The sequence below is a fragment of the Nannospalax galili genome, unplaced genomic scaffold, assembly GCF_000622305.1.
Source record: "Nannospalax galili isolate Female #2095 unplaced genomic scaffold, S.galili_v1.0 scaffold61, whole genome shotgun sequence".
NCBI classification, from domain to species: Eukaryota; Metazoa; Chordata; class Mammalia; order Rodentia; family Spalacidae; genus Nannospalax; species Nannospalax galili.
Window position 1 is genome coordinate 152,675 of NW_008345335.1, and position 19,079 is coordinate 171,753.

The 19,079-nt window shown below is 40.7% G+C and overlaps 1 pseudogene; it reads left to right on the forward strand.

Annotated features, from left to right (window-relative positions):
• LOC103740906 overlaps positions 1 to 18,575 on the forward strand; it is a 74,213-nt pseudogene extending 55,638 nt beyond the window's left edge.
• Positions 18,576 to 19,079: the final 504 nt, after the last annotated feature.

The following is a 19,079-nucleotide window of genomic DNA, read 5'->3' on the forward strand; positions in this document are numbered from 1 at the left end:
ATATACACTGTATACACCCACATGAACAGCTACACTACACACACACACACACACACACACACACACACACACACACAACCAACAGAATATACTAAAGAGATGCAGATTAATAGTAAAAGGTCATCTAAAAGAATTTAAATTTGCTTCATCTGGATGGAGGAGTAGGAGTTAGTAGTTTTTATAACAAGCTCCATAGAATATTTGACTCTATTGTTTTGATTTTAAAAAGTCCTAAAAAGAAATAAAGGCTAAAAGGTAGGGAAGCTGTTGGATCACTGACAAACAACCAGAGGAAAGCTGCAACAGTTCTGAGCTACTTTTCAAACTCCTCACATTGCTTGGTTTTCTTCCTACAGTTTTCCAGAAAGCAACGAAATGTCCTATAGTTAAGACTAAGCATTTCAGTAACCACTCAGAATTAGTTCAAATCCACAGGCTTAGGGTTCTGTCCCATAACATGGCCCAATCTCATATGTCAGTCCCAAGTCCAGTCACTGTTGGATGACTTTTCCTGAGGATCACCCCAGACTGGCTTTTTCAGACATCAACCAAAGAAAAGATTCCACCCAAGTCTAGTTTAACGAACCTGTGAATTTATCAGGTTGCTTATGGGAGCACAGGTGATGGGCTTAAGGGAAACATGGAGGATTCAAAGCTGCATGACCAAAAAGCCCACCCCCGGCTTACATGAGAACTCAAAAACTTGCATCCATGCAACCCCTCCTCAACTTGCAGGAGGTGCCACTGAATAGAATCTCCTAAGCAATTTTACTGCTGCAATAGCGTTTGGGAAGGGGCCTTGCAAAACTTGTAACTTTCTGAGCTTCCTTAGCCTTCTCAGTTTCCTTAGTTTCCCAATCTTGTGATTGTTCCTCCTCCTTCCAGCAGGGAATGTTTCAGTTTGGAGCAAGTGGTTGTCCTACAGTCACCACGCTTCTGAGCATCCAGTATCCAAAGTCACTTTCTATTATTTGCTAGAAAACCTCCAGAAACCTAAGAACGAGCTTTAATTACTACTGGTGGATTATCATGAAAGACACAACTCAGAAAGACTCAAGTGGACAAGACCTATTTGTCTAAGATACTGTAAACTGCATATTTAGTCTCCATTTTAGACAAAGTATTTCATATAATGGAAGACAATCTGTCCAATCTATTTAATGAGGCTTTAAAATTCTTATATTAGTATAAGAAAAATGTGTAGGGCAATTTCAAAATGTAAATGAAAGAATTTAACATAGTATTGTGTGGCTTAGAGGTGAAGTGTGCATATTGCTCTTAAAGACCAGAGCTCATTTCCTATACCCACAAAGAGTGACTTACAGCCACTTGTAATTCCAGCTCCGAGGGATCTAAGGCCCTCTTCTGGCCTCCATGGGTACCCACATACACACACACATGCACACATGTACATGTAATTCAAAATAAAAATAAAATCTTTTTATGATTTATGAAATAAATTAAAAAGAGCTAAAAGTAAAGAGTATGTAAGACAGCCAGGTGTGATGGTACACACTTCCAAATTTCAGGAGGTTAAGACAAGAGGCTCACAAATTAAGGACCAACCTGGGCTGAATTTATTGCAACAATCTATCTTTTTAAAAAAAGACAGAAAAAAAGAAGCAAAGAAAATCAATATTCATGGGAAAGGGAGAGACTCAGTAGTCATAAAACAGGGGCACATAAAAGTAAAAGGGGGCTAGTTAGGAACCTGAGAAAAGGAGGATGGATCAATAGAAGTAAGAAGGGGAAAAGAGAGGTACTAGGGTAAATATGATCAAAATACATCTTATATATACATATATAAATGTACAAAACCATTAGATGAATTATATTATGCATAACTAATGCATGCTAATAAAATATTTTTTAATATACAAGATAATTGGAAAGAAATAGATTAGAACTAACTCTATCAATTATTAAAACTTGCTTTAGGGAGATGGCTGAGGGAGGGTAATTGGGGAGGTTGAAAATGACCAAAATCCATTATATACATGTATGAAATTGTCAAAGAATAAAAATCAGTTTTAAAAACTTATTTTAAGGGTGTGGTAATGGGACTGTAAGACTGCAAGGCATTGTTGCAAGAAGAGACAAACAGGCTAAAGGAATGGGACAGATATTTTGTTACAACCATCACACTGCGAAGCAGAAGTCATCAAAGCTTTGTTCAATTGATGGTGCTGAGATTTGCTTATCCATGTTTATAAAAAGTTGAATCACACCTTTATCTGACACTTATAAAGAAATAAACTCAAATTGTTTTAAGTCCAAATGTGAAAAAATGTTTTAAAGACATATGAAAATATTACTTTGTGGTAAGATTTCTTGTATCATAATTTTTTTTCAGGCAGGTGCTTCTTAAGTTGCCCAGGCTGGCCTTGAATTTGTGGTCCTCCCACCTGCTTCTAGGCCATTTAGAATTGTGTATCATGTCCTGCACATGTGTGCATGTACAGATTGCTCTCCACCTTCTCAGGCAGACCTGGAGTTCACCTTTTGAGCCCATTGGCCAGCCAGTGAGTTCCAGGGACCTATCCCCCAATGCACTGGGGTTACAGAAATGTGACACCATGCCCAGCTGTTAATGTTGTGCTGTAGATCCAAATTCAGGTCTACATGCTAGCACAGCAAGCACTTTGCCAAACTGTGCCATTTCCCCGGCCCCATTAAACAAGATTTTAAAAACCAAAAACAATTCAGGTAAATATTGATAAATTTCACTTCCCTGAAATACAAAACACAAAGCATCAGATAAAGTTTAAAAATACTTCCAGTCTGAGGGAAGATATTTGTGATGATAAAGCGAACAAAAGCGTAGACCTGGGCTATATTAAAAATACCCCACATTTGGTTTTAAAAATCCAATAGAAAAATTAAAAAGCAAATCACAAATCAGGGACTGAAAGATGAAGCAGCAGTTAAAAGGACTCAGCATAATCAGGAGGACCAGAGTTTAGCTCCCAGCACCCATATAATGATCCAGCACCCCACATATTCTGTAGCTCCAGCCAGAGGGGCAGAGACAGGAAGATCAACAGGAAGGGCCACAGATTCAGAGAAAGACCCTGCCTCAGAGGAATAGACGGAAGGTAAAACAGGAAGACACTCAACACCCTTTTCAGGCCTCACACACATAAGCATGCACCCAACATACATGCTTATATTCTCTCTCTCTCTCTCTCTCTCTCTCTCTCTCTCTCTCTCTCTCTCTCTGTCTCTCTCTCTCTCTCTCTCTTTCTCAAATTAATTTATTTTTTAATCACACATCATAAAACAAAATGGCTTTTAAACCTATGAATAAATGTCTGGCCTTACCAGTGACAAGAAAAATACAAATGACAACAATAACATTCACAGTTATCAGTTTGGTGAAAGTTTAGTTTATTGATTCCAGGCATCAGGGAGAATATGGAACGAAGGTTTAAATACCACAGATGGGGGGCTGGAGAGATGACTCAGCATTTAAGAGTGCTGGCTGTTCTCATAGAGGACCCAGGTTCAGTTCCCAGCACCCACATGGAGGCTAACAATATCCAAAACTCCAGTTCCTAAAGAATTTGACTCTCTTCTCACCTCTGCCAGCATTGCACAACATAGGTGCACTTACATACATACAGGCAATACACTCGTACACACAAAAATAAAATACCACAGATGGGACTCTGAGTTTGAACAGCCACTCTGGTTGGTCAGTAAAGCTGAGAATGAGCAGGCCCTGCCATATAGCAACCGCAGCTCTGGATAAACAGCCTTGGGGAGGTACCTTCTTGTTTGCTATGCAAGCCAATTAAGCTCTGTCATTCTATTTTCCCTTGACCCTTCTAAAATAAGACCAAAGTTCCAGTTCCTTAATTTCAAAATACCTGGTGGTAGATCGAAGCGTTTTCTTATGCAAATGTAAAAATAGCCTCCCTGAAATTGTGTCATTGCCCAACATGACAAAAGTCAGTTGTATTTTAAATACCATTATTTCTTTCCTAACCAAATACAAATTTCATTGCAGTAAAAACATATTGTTGGGGCTGGAAATGCAGCTCAGTGGTTAAGAGCACTGACTGCTTTTGCACAGGACCTGGGTTAGATTCCCAACACCCACATGGCAACTAACAACTGCCTGCCTGTAACCCCAGTTCCCAGGGATCTTATGCCTTTTTCTGACCTCCATGGGCATTGCATGACACAGGTGTACTTACATGCATGCAGACAATACACTTATACAGATAAAATAAAAATACTAAATTTAAAAAAAACATATTGTCACAGCCAGCAGTTGGCTCAATGAAAGGCACTTGCCACCAATCCTGACAACCTGAGTTCAGTCCCAAGAACCAGTTTCCACAAGGAAAGAACCAACTCCCACAAGTTATGCTGTGGTATTACCATGCCAACGTTACAATTAATACCTGAAAAAAACAGCCTGACTCTTAACATTGTGCCATAGTATGTGTGCCTACACAGACAGACAGACAGACACACACACACACACACACACACACACACACACACATGCATGTGTGCAAATACAAATATATGTAAAAGATGTTTTAAATGCATATTTCCAGTAAGACCAATAAACATGGAAGTTATGTCCTACTGCATTTACAAAACACTCCCAAGTCCTTAATGGAGTCAGTAAGATCATCTGTGCTCGCCCTGTTGGCCTGCCTGCTCTCCCAAAGGTCTGCCTCTCTGGCCTCACTTTGCTCCACTCTTTTGCAGCTCTCTCCACTCCAGCCAGCAGAGCGTCGCCTAATTCTTTGCAGACTCCATGCTTCTCTAAGCAAAAGGAGGGTCCCTCTGCTGGACAACTTAATGACTTGCAAGTAGCATTTTCTGACAAACACTAAATACTTGATAAATACTTTTGTCTGACATAGACTGCTCAAATACTCAAATGATTAGAACAACCTTCAAAATCAGGCCACAAATAAGCTCCCATTCCCCAGGAAGGCAGATAACAGGTTGCTATCAGGATGCCGTTCAGAACAAACAGGCACAGGATCAATATTGTGTGCCGCACCCCAACAGATGCTCATCACCAGCAAAGCATGACATGAATGGGAATGCGAAAGTTGCATTCTGTCACAAGAAGACCATCTGAAGGGTACACAGTGGCTCAGGAATCCTTTACTTGGCCCTGCTGTAAATAGCAGAAATGGCATTTTTAAAACAATCCATAAGGCATAAAGCCAGCCAGACTTCATTTGGATCATCTTTAGAGACTCGCCTGCCAGGTAGTAGTAACATAGTATGGTCAGAATATCTGGGCAAGGTGCCCACAGGATGAGACAGTCTCACACTCTGAGACCAGCCCACCTATGCATTCTTCCATAGCCAGTTTGCCAAGACCAGAACCATGGTGCTCAGAACAGACTCATCAGGTGTGATTGTCAGTCTACTGCTCCTAGCAAGCTACAAAATGTTCTGGTCAGAGAGTATCTTAGAGTGTTTCTCTTGGCTTAGCCCTAGAGCTCTTTGGAATTCAGGATTGAACACATTTGGTTAGGGGTTTAAGTTTACAGGTAAAAGAGATAATATGACATTCTGGTGGTCCAGACCCAGTCTCTCCTAGCCTGCTGTGGCAAGCTTCCATGGTCTGCATACTTTACTGTGGCATGTTAGCCCACCTCAAAGCAGGTTTCATGTAACCTGAAAGTCAGTAACGACTGAGATGTCCTGAGATAAATACTTTCAGATGTGGGCAGTTATATGGAAATTTAGCACGTGTATCTCCAAACAAAATATATGGATTCCTCTTCATTTAATTGTGAAGATAAAAGCCTACCACCAAGAATTTCATTAAGCATACTGCGATGCTTAACGCTGACTGTCAGCTTGACAGGTCTAGAATCACCTGGGAGACATAACTCTGGGTATATCAGTGAGGGAGTTTTTAAATTGTATTAATTGTGGCGACACACAATGAACCTACCCTAAATGTGGACAGCACCATTCTATGCTCTGGGATTCCTGACTTCATAAAAAGGAGAAAGCACTGCAGAGATGACTCAATGGTTAAAACACTGTGGCTGCTCTTGCAGAGGACACAGGTTCAAATCCCAGCACTCACAAGAAGGCTAACAACCATCCATAACTCCAGTTCTAGGGCATCCAACAGCTTCTGTCCTCCGAGGGTGCTGCACAACACAGGGGCACTTAGATACATGTAGGCATAACTCATACACAAAAAAATAAAACTCAATAAAAAAATCTAAAAGAAGAAACCAGGCTGATCACAGCACGCATATCCCTATGCTTCCTTCACTGCGGAACCAATGTGACCAACCACCTCACAGTCCCATCCTGCCTTCTCCATCCTGTCATGAGCCAAAATCTTGATTTATATAAGCCACTTGATGCAAGTACTTTGTTACAGTGATCAGAAAAGTAAATAACATGCATCCTTTCCTGTGATTATAACACAGGACATGGTAGAACATTTGGAAGTTAAATCCTGCAGCTGGGTGAATACCCATCTATAGATCCAGTACCTCAGAAGAAAGTGATCTGCCCATTAATGTATGTCCCACCATATGGCTTTACAGCAGATAAGGGAAAAGATGTCAGAAGTCATGGATAGGTGCCAGTTGTGTCTCTGAATTTGCACTGAATATATCTACTCATAGATCTCCCAGGTCTCAGGAACCCTGCCTAGCATTTACCCAGTGATCCTCCAAGCTGCTCGTTGAGATCATTGGTCAGCAAAACCCTGTGGGGTCAATAGGTAACACCATCATTGACCATCTGCAACCGGGCACCATAAGGATTGCTTGGATCAGATTGGAGGTTTCAGTTGTTTTTAAGCAACATACAAGAGCTGGAGGGAAGGTTGTAGTGATTTCTTTACTCCAGGCAAAGATGTGCACCAGGCTTCGGTTCCCATGAAAAACTGTCCCCTGCCATTTCCAGGTGCCATGGAGTTAAACATAGCCAAAAATGGATCTCTGTCAGTGACAGAATGAGAAAAATGTGTTTATAGGACAGACAAGGGCTAAAGGCAAGTCAACAGTGCCCTCCTGTGGAAATGAAAAGAACAAATTCCTATAATTACTGCGTACATATTCTTGAATTATGCAAGAGCCAAGTTACACTCAACCGACAAGACTGGACGGACAGTCCTCACAGACCAGGAGACCAAAGATTCTGAAGCCAAACGCTACATGAAATGTTGTGTACAAGGACAGCAATTCAGTTTATCGTGTAAGACTTAAACATGATTTCTTCAGTGGTCCAGCTGTTAAACTGTATATCTTCCACCAAGTAACTCTTCTCCACCCATGCTCATGCCCCTAATCCATCTCAGTGGGTCACAAACAAAAGCAAAACAAATCGACAAGAAAAAGTCACGAAAATGTGAGGGAGGATTTGTTGGGAAGAGAAGACTGGGACGGGGATGACAGTGAAAATGACCAAAATATATCCATGCTGAAACCGTCAAGAAATAACGCTTTGAAATGAAAATGGATATACTGGTCACCACAGGTGTTCCCTCGCACCTCTGGGCAGGCATTTCCTTCCACCTTTCCCGTCGTGTCTTTCCACACAAGTGCTCATCTTCTTTGCCATCGTAGATGTGTTTGCTATTCTACACAGAAATGTGAACTTACACAATAGTGCCTCTTCGTGTGGCCTTTTGTCAAGCAAAAGTACTAAGACTGGAGCCTATATTTTTGTCGACTAATGATTTATTTTGCTGAGTAGTATTCTGTGCATGACAAAGTGTACTTACTCATGTATTGGTTTCTGTGTTATTTTCAGTTGTTAACAGTGAAGTTGGTGTTAATGTTATCATAAAAGACTTTGTAGGAGGAAGTAGTTGGATTATAAGCCCAGATGGATTCTATGTTTACCTTTTAAATAAGACTGAAGTGTTATCAATTAAAGAAAAAATATATTTGGGCTGGCAAGAAGGTTCAGCAGGTGAAGCACTCGCTGTGCAAGCCTGACCACCTGAGTTGGATCCCAGAGTCCATGTAAAGCTGGAAGAAGAGAACTGATTCCACAAAGTTGTCCTGTGGCCTCCACCTGCATGCAGTGGAACTCACACCGCCACAAGTGCATCATGCACAAATAATTAATAATAATAATAATAATAATAATAATAATAATAAATTGTATAATTTTATTGCATTTTTATTTACTTATTTTGTGTCTGTGTGTTGGGATGTGTGCACAGTGGCATATGTGTGGAGGTCAGAGGACACTGTGAGAGTCAGTTCTTGCATTCCATCATGTGGGTCCCTGGAATTGAACTCAGGTCATCAGACTTGGTGGCAGGGACATTTACCCACTGAGCCATCTTGTCAGCATTCAAATTTTTTTTACATATTTAAACTCAAGGAGTTGCTTAGGGTTCAACAAAACTAGTCAAGTTAGTTTTAAATACAAAGAAAGAAACAAAACATCTAGTTAAAAGAAAGATCTAAATTTCCTGCCACTTCACAAAATAAAGGTGAATTTTAAAAAGCAAAGTAGTTGGAAAACATGCCTAACTATAATTCTCCCTGGAGTTTCTTATTTCCACTGGGCCCAAAGGCAAAGTCGTCCCCAAGGGAAGAATAATTCCTCAAGCTCATTTGGTTTGGTTTAGTTTGGGTTGTGTTTGTTTTCTGGGCTGGACAGATCTTCACTCAGTGCCTGAACATGCAGCACTAGGGTTATAGCAAAAATGAGGGTGCCTCCCTGGAAAAGAGCAAAACTGTAAGGGAGGGAGAGGAGGGTCTGAACTCCACTGGTCTGGACTCTGGCCCTTTTCTCCAGCCATTCCATGGCTCAGGGCACTCAATGGGTCTTGTCAGCGAGGCATGATGGCAAAGCAGCAAGACCTGCAAATCAGGACTTTTCTCCTAGAGGGCTACCATATTAAATGATCACCCGCACCCCACTGTTCCATAATCGCGCTTGCATTCTGTGTGTGAAGGAATAGGTGGTTCTGCACACATGAGCATGTAGAGGTAAAGGGCAGGATTGGCTATTGCTCCTCAGGTGCGGTCCACCTTGTGTCTTGAGGCAGAGTCTCCCTGGCCTAGAACTTGCCAGCTCCTCAGGCCCTACTCTCCCATTCTTTACACATGCTCATACTTGCTCCTGCTAAGCTTGCTCCTCACCACTGTCCTCACGCTCCTCTTGTCCTGTGTTCTATATTTGGGAGCCTCTTCCCGGCCTCACTTCCTTCCACTCTTGGTCCCAGCACACTAACAAGGTGTTGCTTATACCCGTAAAATCTGTCCTTGCCGCATCTAACATCCCACAGTGAATGCATCAAATCAACACCTTTACCTCCCACCTGTTGGAATCAAAGCCTTGATGGAGAGACTCTAATAACTCCATATGTTAGTGTCACTTCAACCTGTGTGATACAGCCTTACAGTCGACTTCTTAGCTGTTTCACGTGCTTGACTGACTTGAATCTTCTAAAAAATACCCATTAAAAAAACCAGACATGGGGCTGGAGAGATGGCTCAGCAGTTAAGAGCACTGACTGCTCTTGCAGAGGACCCAGGTTCGATTCCCAGCACTCTCATGGCGGCTACAAACCATCCTTAACTCCAGTTCCAGGGGAATCTGAAGCCCTCTTCTGACCTCCGAGGCATTGCATGACACAGATGCACTCACATATGTGCAGGCAATACACTCATACACAAAATAAAAATAACAAATATAAATAAAATAAAATTTTTTAAAAATGTGGAATAGGAAGATGGGATGGCACTGGGGAGGAGCTGGAAGGAAGTAGTGGTAGATAGATATTATCAATATGCATTGTATAAATGTATGGAACTTTCAAAGAATAAAATACTTTGACAATAAAATAAAATGGACCCATTTATCTCAAAGTCAGCTGTCTTACTACCCTTCCACACATACCTTCTGCATGCAACCTTACCTCCTACTTCAAAAGGAAGAATTAAAACAGAAGCTATGGCAACGGAATTCTCTTCACATCATGATGGCCAACCGCCCAAAGTATTTTTTAACATTTTTTATTGAGCTCCTGCACACCTCACACAACAGTTCTCAATCAAATCAAGACTCCCTCCACCATCCAAGCCCAAGCCCCACCAGGCCTCATCCATTCTGATAGACATGCTAAATCCCATCCAGAGAAGCATTCTGCCTAATGTCCTTTGGTGCATGTCCATCCACTGGCGTCTACTCGGCCCATCCAAAGATCTCAAGTAAGGTCTACTCTCCCTCACCCAGCTGCAGTTAATGTCCAACCATTTTCAGCTTAGGGTCAGCCCACTGCCCATTTCCCTCACACCACTCCAGGCCCTTGTCTGACCAGGATGGCATGTGTGTTCATGGCCCAACTCTGGCTCTTACACTCTTTCTGCCCCCTCTTTTTCAATGGTCACTGAGCCATGTGTGGTTGAAGTTTAATATAGGAGTCCTATTCAGGGACACACACTCTGCAGTCTCTTATTTAAAACTTGACCAGTTGTGGCCTTCTGTGTGCATCACACTCTGTGGTATAAGGAAGCTTCACTGGTGAGAGTTGAGGGATGCACTAGTTTTCTCTCCACCCCCTGTTCCATTATGTTCTGTGAGCCTTAGTTGTAGAGGATACACTGTAGATACATCACCAAGGGGTGGGCATCTCTCAGATGTATATTCTCTGTTTGTGACCAGGTGTGGAACTCTGCAGTAGTTGCCATCTGTTGTAAAAAGAAACTTCTTTGATGAGTGCTGTATATTTGTCTGTAAATATCAGAATCCATATTTAGGATATGTTAAAATTTTTTATTTGTCTAGAGAAATAACAGAGATATGGTTTTCTTTGAGATCTATGACCACTCCAGCCATGTATATTTGGCTATAATTTCAGTGCCAACCATAAATTCACTCCAATTGAGTGGTTTTAAAGTCCTATTAGATAGCTGTTGATTACCCCTCAGATAACAGTGCCACTACTGCACCCAATAGAGGTAGTCTACTGTGGCAGTCACTGTCTTTATTCACCTTTAGGACTGGGTTGGACCACTGATTGATTTTTATTTTATTTTTTTTTCTCCCTTAGCAGCTTACATAGTATCCTCTAGAACTATGAGAGTTAGTCTTGAGGGAAAAGGCCTCCAGGTCAGTTCCAGCTCCATTGCTCCAAGTCCTATATCCATATTATGACCTGTCTAGGGTCTTACTTCTGAGTTCTGGGAGATAACCAAGGGCTCCTGCAATAGCCTCTGTTATTTTGAGGGTCTCTTGGACTACTCTGACCAACCACTCAAAGGAAGGTTTCTCATGTTTGGCAACTGCACTTGCCATACAGTCCCCAATGTTCAGACACAATTGTGCTTTTCTTAGGGGATTCCCAAGCCAACACATTGCCCTCTGTTTTCCCATGCTACCCATGAGCCGTTCATCTGTCCTCTCCATGTCTAACTTCCCTCCTATCTCCCCAGAGCAAGCCCCACCCATTATCCCAACCCTTCCTCAGATAACACCCACCTCCCCCACTTCCCCTCTCCAGAGTTCCCTCCACCCCCACCCCATGAATCCTGCACATCCCTTTCTCTTCCCTCCCAGGAAAACACACCCACTTTCCCCACCTCCTCCCTGATAACATCTGTTCCCTAATCTCCATCTCTTTGGGGTTTCTGTTTCCCTTTACCTCCCTATTTTCTTTCCATTTTCCTGGCTCCTGCAGCTACCTCAGGATTATAAAGGTTATGAAGGATTGGTGTTATGATCTGCAAATGAGGAAGAACGTGAGTGGTGAGTCACTTGTTTCCTGAGTTTGTGTTATTTCACTTAGTATAATAGTCTCTAGTTCCATCCAGCTGTTGTGAGAAGAGCAGCAACAAACATGGGATGTACAGATATCTCTATAGTAGGATGAGTCCTTTGAGTATATGCCACAGAGTGGTATAACCAGATCATATGGTAGATTCATTTTTAGATTTTTGAGAGTTCTCCACACCACTTTCCATAGTGGTTGCACAAGTTTGCAATCCCACCAGCAGTGAATGAGCGTCCCCCTTTCTCCACATCCTATCCAGCATTTGGTGTCTTTTCTTCTCTTGATCTTAGCAGCCTGACTGGGGTAAGATGGAATCTTAAAGTCAGTTTTATCTGCATTTTTCTAACTACTAAGAATGTTGAGCATTTTTAAAGGGGCTTCTTAGCCATTTTTATTTCTTCATTTGAGAACTCTCTGTTCACATCCATAGCCCCCATCTTTATATTTTCTTGGAGTTTTGTTGAGTTTTTTGTATATTCTGAATATTAATTCTCTGTTGGATGTGTGGTATGTGAAGATTTTCTCCCACTCAGTGGGTTTCCTCTTCATTTCCTTGATTGTTTCCTTAGTTGTACAGACGTTTTCTAGCTTAATGAGGTCCCATTTGTTGACTGATGACCTTAATGCCTGGGCAACTGATGTCCAATTTTGAAAGTTCTTTCCTACACCTATATATCGTAGGATACTGCCTATGGTTTCTTCTAGCAGTTTCAAAGTTTCGGGTGTTATATTGAGGTCTTTGATCCATTTGGAGTTGACGTCTGTGCAGGGTTAAAGATAAGGGTCCAATTTCATTCTTTTACAGGTGGAGAACCAATTTTGCCAGCACCATTTATTGAAGATGCTGTCGTTCTGCCATTTGTTCTTCCATGTGTTCTTTGCACCTTTGTCAAATACCAGGTGACTGATATTACATGTACTCATGTTTGGGTCTTCTATTGTGTTCTATTAATCTACATGTCTATTTTTGTGCCAGTAGCATGCTGTTTTATGACTATAGCTCTGTAATATAATCTGAGATCTGCTAAAATGGTTCCCTCCCCCTAGCATTGACTTTATTGCCCAAGATTGCTTTGTATATACGGGATCTTTTGTGATTCCATATGAATTTTAGGATGTTTTTCTAGCTCTGTGAAGAATGTCATGGGTATTTTGATTGGCATTGCATTGAATCTATAGATTGCTTTGGGTAAGATGATCATTTTCACAATATTAACTTTACCAGTCCATGAACAAAGTAAGTCCTTCCATCTCCTGTTATCTTCCTCTCTTTCTTTAAAGATTTGAAATTTTCATTGAAGAGATCTTTAATGTCTTTGATTAGATTTGTCCATAAATATTTTTTGAGGTTATTATGAATGGTAGGTTTTCTTTGAATGCCTTTTCTGATTGCTTGTTATTGGTATATAACCATAGTAGAAAGACTACTGATTTTTGTAAGTTGATTTCGTAACCTGCCACTTTACTGAAAGTATTAATCATTTATAGTAGTTTTCTGGTAGAATTTTTGGGATCTCTTATATATAATATATCAGCTGCAAATAGTGATAATGTGACCTCTTCTATTTCAATTAGTAGTCCGTTAGTGTCCTTCTCTTGTCTTATCACTCATGCAAGAGCTTCAAGCACTACATTGAAAAGGAGTGGAGATAGTGAACATCCTTGTCTGGTTCCTGATGGGAATGCTTCCAGTTTTTCTCCATTTAGAATGATGTTGGCCATGGATTTGTCATATATAGCTTTAATTATGTTAAGGTATGTTCCCTCCAGTCCAAGTCCCTCTAGGACTTTTAACATGAAGGTATGTTGGATTTTGTCCAAGGCCTTTTCTGCATCTACTGAGTTGATCACATAATTTTTGTCTTTAAGTCCATTTAAATGTTTTATTACATTTATTGACTTATGTGTATTGAACCATTCCTGCACCTCTGGAATAAAGCCAACTTGATCATGGTGGATGATGTTTTTGTTGTGTGTCTGTATGCAGTTTGTATTTTGTTGAAAATCTTTGCATCTATATACATTAAGGATATGAGCATATAGTTTTCTTCCTTTGTTGTGTTTTTGCCTGGTTTTGGTATTAGAGTTGTATTGGCTTCATAGAATGAGTTTAGGAATTCTTCCTGTTTCTTCCCTTTTGAATAATTTAAGAACTACTAGCTGTAGATCTTCTTTGAATATCTGGTAGAATTCTGCTGTGTATCAATCTGGGCCTGGGCTTTTTTTAAATCAGGGTGTTTTGTATTCCTGTTTATATATCCTTATTTGTTATGGGTCTGTTTAAGCTCGTAATATCTTCTTGGTTTAACTTTGGTGGTTTCCATGAATTTAGAAATTCATTCATTTCATTTAGATTTTCAAATCTTATAGAGTGTATGTTTTGGAAATATTCCCTTAATGTTTGGAATTTTTGGTGTCTGTTGTGATGTTTCCCCTTTCATCTCAAATTTTATTAATTTGTATTTGTTCTTTCTTTTAGTTAACTGGGCTAAGGGTTTGTCCATTTTGTTTAATTTTTCAAAGAAACAGCTCTTGGATTCATTGATTATTGTATTGTTGTCTCTGTTTCTATTTCATTCATTTCTGCTCTGATTTTTGTTATTTCTTTGTTCTTGCCTTTCCAGAGTCTTAAGTTGTACTGTTAGGTCATTTATATGTGCTTTTTCAGCTTTTTTAATGTAGGCACTTAGAGCTATAAATGTCCCTCACAAAACTGCATTTACGGTATCCAAACAGTTCTGTTGTGTTGTATAGGCCTTTTCATTTAGTTCCAGGAATACTTTTATTTCTTTCTTAATCTCTTCTTTGACTCATTTATTATTCAGGAGTATGTTGTTTAATATCCATGAGTTTGTGTAGTTACTAGAGCTTCTTTTGTTGTTGACTATAACCTTAATAGCGGTCCTGCTGTGATTCTCCATTGCTGTGACAAAACACTCTGACCACTACTAACATGGGGAGGAAAGGGTTTATTCAGCTTACATCTCCCAGGTCATAGTTCATCAAGGAGCCCAAGGTAGGAACTCAGGGCAGGAATCTGGAAGCAGGAGCTGGAGCACAGACCGTGAAGGAATGCTGCTTACTGGTTTGCTTCCTGGCCCTGCTCATCCTGCTTTCTTATGCAATACCCACAGTGGGCTGGGCCCTCCCGCTCATCAAGAAGATGCCCCTCAGACATGCACAGGCCAGTCCAAAAGAGGAAATTCCCCAATTGAGGATCCCTCAACCCAGGTGTGTCAAGTTGACTAAAGCTATCCAGCACAAAAGCACTGTGGTCTGATAAAAGGCATGAAATTATTTCAATTTTTTTATTTCTTAAGGCTTATTTTGTGTCCCAGCATGTGGTCAATTTCAGAGAAACTTGCATGGGCTGCTGAGTAGAAAGTGTATTCTTTGGTGCTTGGGTGGAATAGTCTGTAGATGTCTGTTAGGTCCATTTGATTTATGATGTTCAGATGTCTCTGTTTATTCTTTGCCCTGTAAACCCGTCCATTGGAAATGCTGGGGTAATGAAGTCCCCTACTAAGTCGGGGTTAATCTATGTCTTAAAGTCCTGTAGTATTGTTTTTATGAATTTGGGTGCACCAGAGTTTGGTGCATATGTGTTCATGATTGCATTATCTACTTGGTTAATTGTTCCTTTAATTAGAATGAAGTGACCCTCTTTATCTCTTCTGAGTAGCTTTAATCTGAAGTCGATTTTGTCAGATATTAGAATTGCAACAGCTGCTTGCTTCTTAATGCTATTTGCTTGACATATTTTTTTCCCTCCTTTAACCCTAGGGTAGTATCTATGCTTGAAGTTGACATGAGTTTCTTGAAGACAACACAACGTTGGATTTTCTTTCTTAGTCCATTCCACTAGCCTGTGACTTTTTACTGAGAAGTTGAGGCCATTGATATTTAGAGTTTTTTCACAATGAATCAAAGGGGTTTATTTATAAGGAATGGTTCAAGTAGGATCGGGAAGCCACAATAATACAGGAACATAGAGCAAGTAGCAGGCAAGGTGCCTGTCCTTAAAGGAAAGTGAGGGAAGCAGTTACCAGAACCCAGGAGTCAGTACAAGGTGACCTCAAAATGAAAGAACCAGAAAAGTTCTTTTTTGGCCTGAGATTACCCCCTGCCCTACCTTTAATGCCCTCTGAGGCCTCCATGGTCAAAAGCAGTGGGCAGACATTTGTTGATATATTTGTTCACTTAGATAAACCACCCAGGAATAAAGAAAAATGGAAATAAGAGTGGATCCATGGGGGCAAATAGAAGACAATGACACAGAGAGACTGGATCACCGTTCTCCAGAGAAGCAGAACCAACAGAAAATACATACACGTGTCATATATATATATGTATGGATCATGCAATTCCATCATTACCTATGTATGTATCTACATTTAATATTTATAATATACATATATGCATATGTAGAGAGTTGAATTTCAAGGCACCAATTTAAATGGTTGTGAGTATGTAGGTTGGCTTCTCTGAAATGTGTAGATGAGTGTTTGAAAAGCGAAGAGCAGTCATAGTCTAGCCAAATTGACACAACGAACTGGCCAACTCAGAGTCACTCTAAGGTTATAAGCAGACCAGTATGTTGTAATATGACATTTATTTATTTATTTACTTATTTATTATGTGCAGGATATGTATGGAGGTCAGAGAACAACTTTGTGAAGTCAATTCTTTCCTTCTACCATTACATGGGTTTGCCTAGTGCTCTCCAAAGTTATGAGAGCTAGCCTTCAAGGGAAGGATGTTCTAGCTACTTCCCTTGAGCTTCCAGGTCAGTTCCAGCTCCATTTCTCCATATCCTGTGTCCAATGTATGTCCTATCTTCAGCAATAGGGTCTTACCATCAAGCTCTGGGAGGCAATCAAGAACTGTGGTGATAACTTGTGTAATTTTGGGAGTCTCTTGGACTACCCTGGCCGAGAACTCAAAGGAAGGTTTCTCCTGTCTGGCACTGTTTTTTGTTATTGTTATGTAGACTCCAGCTATACTTACAGACTCATATAGGGGTATTATATGTGTAATTTTTCGATAGGTTTTTGGACTAATATGATTCCCTTTCGTGTTTTCTATGAGCTAGGTACCATTTGTGTCTCCTCTTTCTCTTCCTCTCTTCTCCCTCCCCACCATTCCGAAGGGGACATTTAAAGTTTCCCCATTGTTCCCTTGATAATTTTTGTACGGTATAGCCCCATTTCTCTTAAGCAACTTCCTCCCCTTTATTCCCATAATTCTTTGTAAAGCCCTCCTTCTCCCCCTCCCCTTTAACTACCCCTTTTTATGCATTTCTCCCTTATTGACACCTGTCTCCTACTATACTTCTCTCTTAGACTCCTTCTTTCTCTTTCTCTCCCTGGTTCTTTTCCATTTTCAATATTTTTTTTAATTGTGCATGAGTGTGTGTACGTATGTGTACATGTGGAGGGGTATAGGTACAGCTGAGTGCAGGTGCCTTTGGAGACCAGATCCCCTGGAGCTGGAGTTATAGGTGGTTGTGAGCTGCCCAGCATGGACACTGTGAACTGAATGGGGCACTTAGGTTGCTTCAGTCTCTTGGCTATTGTGAAAAGAGCAGCAACAAACATGGTTGTACAAGTATCTCTGCAATAAGATAAATCCTTTGGGTATATGCCAAGGAGTGGTATAACTGGATCATATGGTAGCTTCATTTTTAGATTTTTAGGAGTTCTCCACATTGCTTTTCATAAGGGTTGCAGCAGTGAATGAGCATTCCCCTTTTTCAGCATCCTTGCCAGCATTTGGTATCATTTGTCCTCTTGATCTTAGCCACTCTGAATAGGATATGATGAAATCTTAGGATGATTTTAATTTTCAGTTCCCTAATTACTAGTGTTGTTGAACACTTTTTAAGATGTATCTTAGCCATCTTCTTTTGAGAATTCTATTTAGATCTTTAACCCATCTTTTGGGTCCTTTGTTTTCCTGGTTCTTTGTTTTTTTAGTTGTCTATATATTCTGGAAGTTAAACCTCTATTAGATGTGTCACTGGTGAAGATTTTTCCCTACTCTGTCAGTTTTCTCTTCACTTTCTTGATTGGCTCTTTTGCTCTCCTGAAGCTTTTTAGTTTTATGAGGTCCCACTTGTTGATTGTTGACCTTAATTCCTAAGCAACTGGTGTCCAATTTAGAAAATCCTTTCCTACACCTATATTCTGTAGGTTACTGCCAATACCTACACCTATATCTAGTAGGTGTCTGCATCCCCAGAGCCTTTCCTGGTCACTCTGCAGGCCCAGTGCTGGAGGAGATGCTGCAGGCACAGCTCAGACCTCTACCCCAACTAGTGGCCATCTGCCGGCACAAGCGGCTGCCCTCGATGGATACTCTTCCATGGACAACTGCACCTGATGCTGGAGCAATGGCTCATGGCCAGTACCAAGGAGTGAGAGCAGATAAAAAAATCTCAACCATGGCTTTGCTAAGCTCAAGGCACTGGTGCCATTTCTACTGCAGAGTAGGAAGCCAAGCAAAGTGGATATCCTTAAAGGTGCAAAGGAATACATACAACTTCTAGGCTGCTTTGGAAGGAACAAAAACCTCAGAGAGAAAGTGCCCAGAGGAGCAGATCTACAGCAGCAGCAACTCCTCTGACCCTCACATGTCCTCAGCTAGAGAGCTCTTGAGAAACACTGCCCTGCCTGCCAGTTGTGCCAGCGGCTTGAAGAAAGAAGAGGAGAGGACTTGGGCATATAGTGGCTTTGGTGAGCCAGAGTATGCTTGTCAAAAGAGCACAATGCCTGTGACCAGTAGTTACTTTACCCACCAGGAGTCCAGTGACAGATTCCTTCTAGAATAGCTGTGTAGAAGTTGAGATGCTCCTAATCAGTCCTTGAGATGTGGGCATTTTATATGCAAAACAGATAAAAATAAGATGATGTTTGGACAGAGGGAAAAAAAAGAGTAAAAGAGTTTCAGATTTCTAGTTTCTTTTAACAGTTTCAGATTTCTAGTTTTGCCAACACCATTTTTTGAAGATTCTCTCTTTCCTCCATTGTGTATTCTTGGTACCTTTGTCAAATATCAGGTGACTGAAATTGTATGTACTCATGTATGAGTCTTCAGTTCTGTTCCATTGATCTATGTGTTTGTTTTTGTGCCAGTACCATGCTGTTTTTATGAGTATAGATCTGTAGTATAGTTTGAGATCTGGTATAGTAATCCCCCCAATGTTGCTCAGGGTTGCTTTGGCTATCCAGAGCCTTTTATGATTCCATATGAATTTTAAGATTGTTTTATCTAATTCCGTGAAAAAAATGTCAAGGGGATTTTCATTGACATTGCATTGAATCTATAAAAAGTT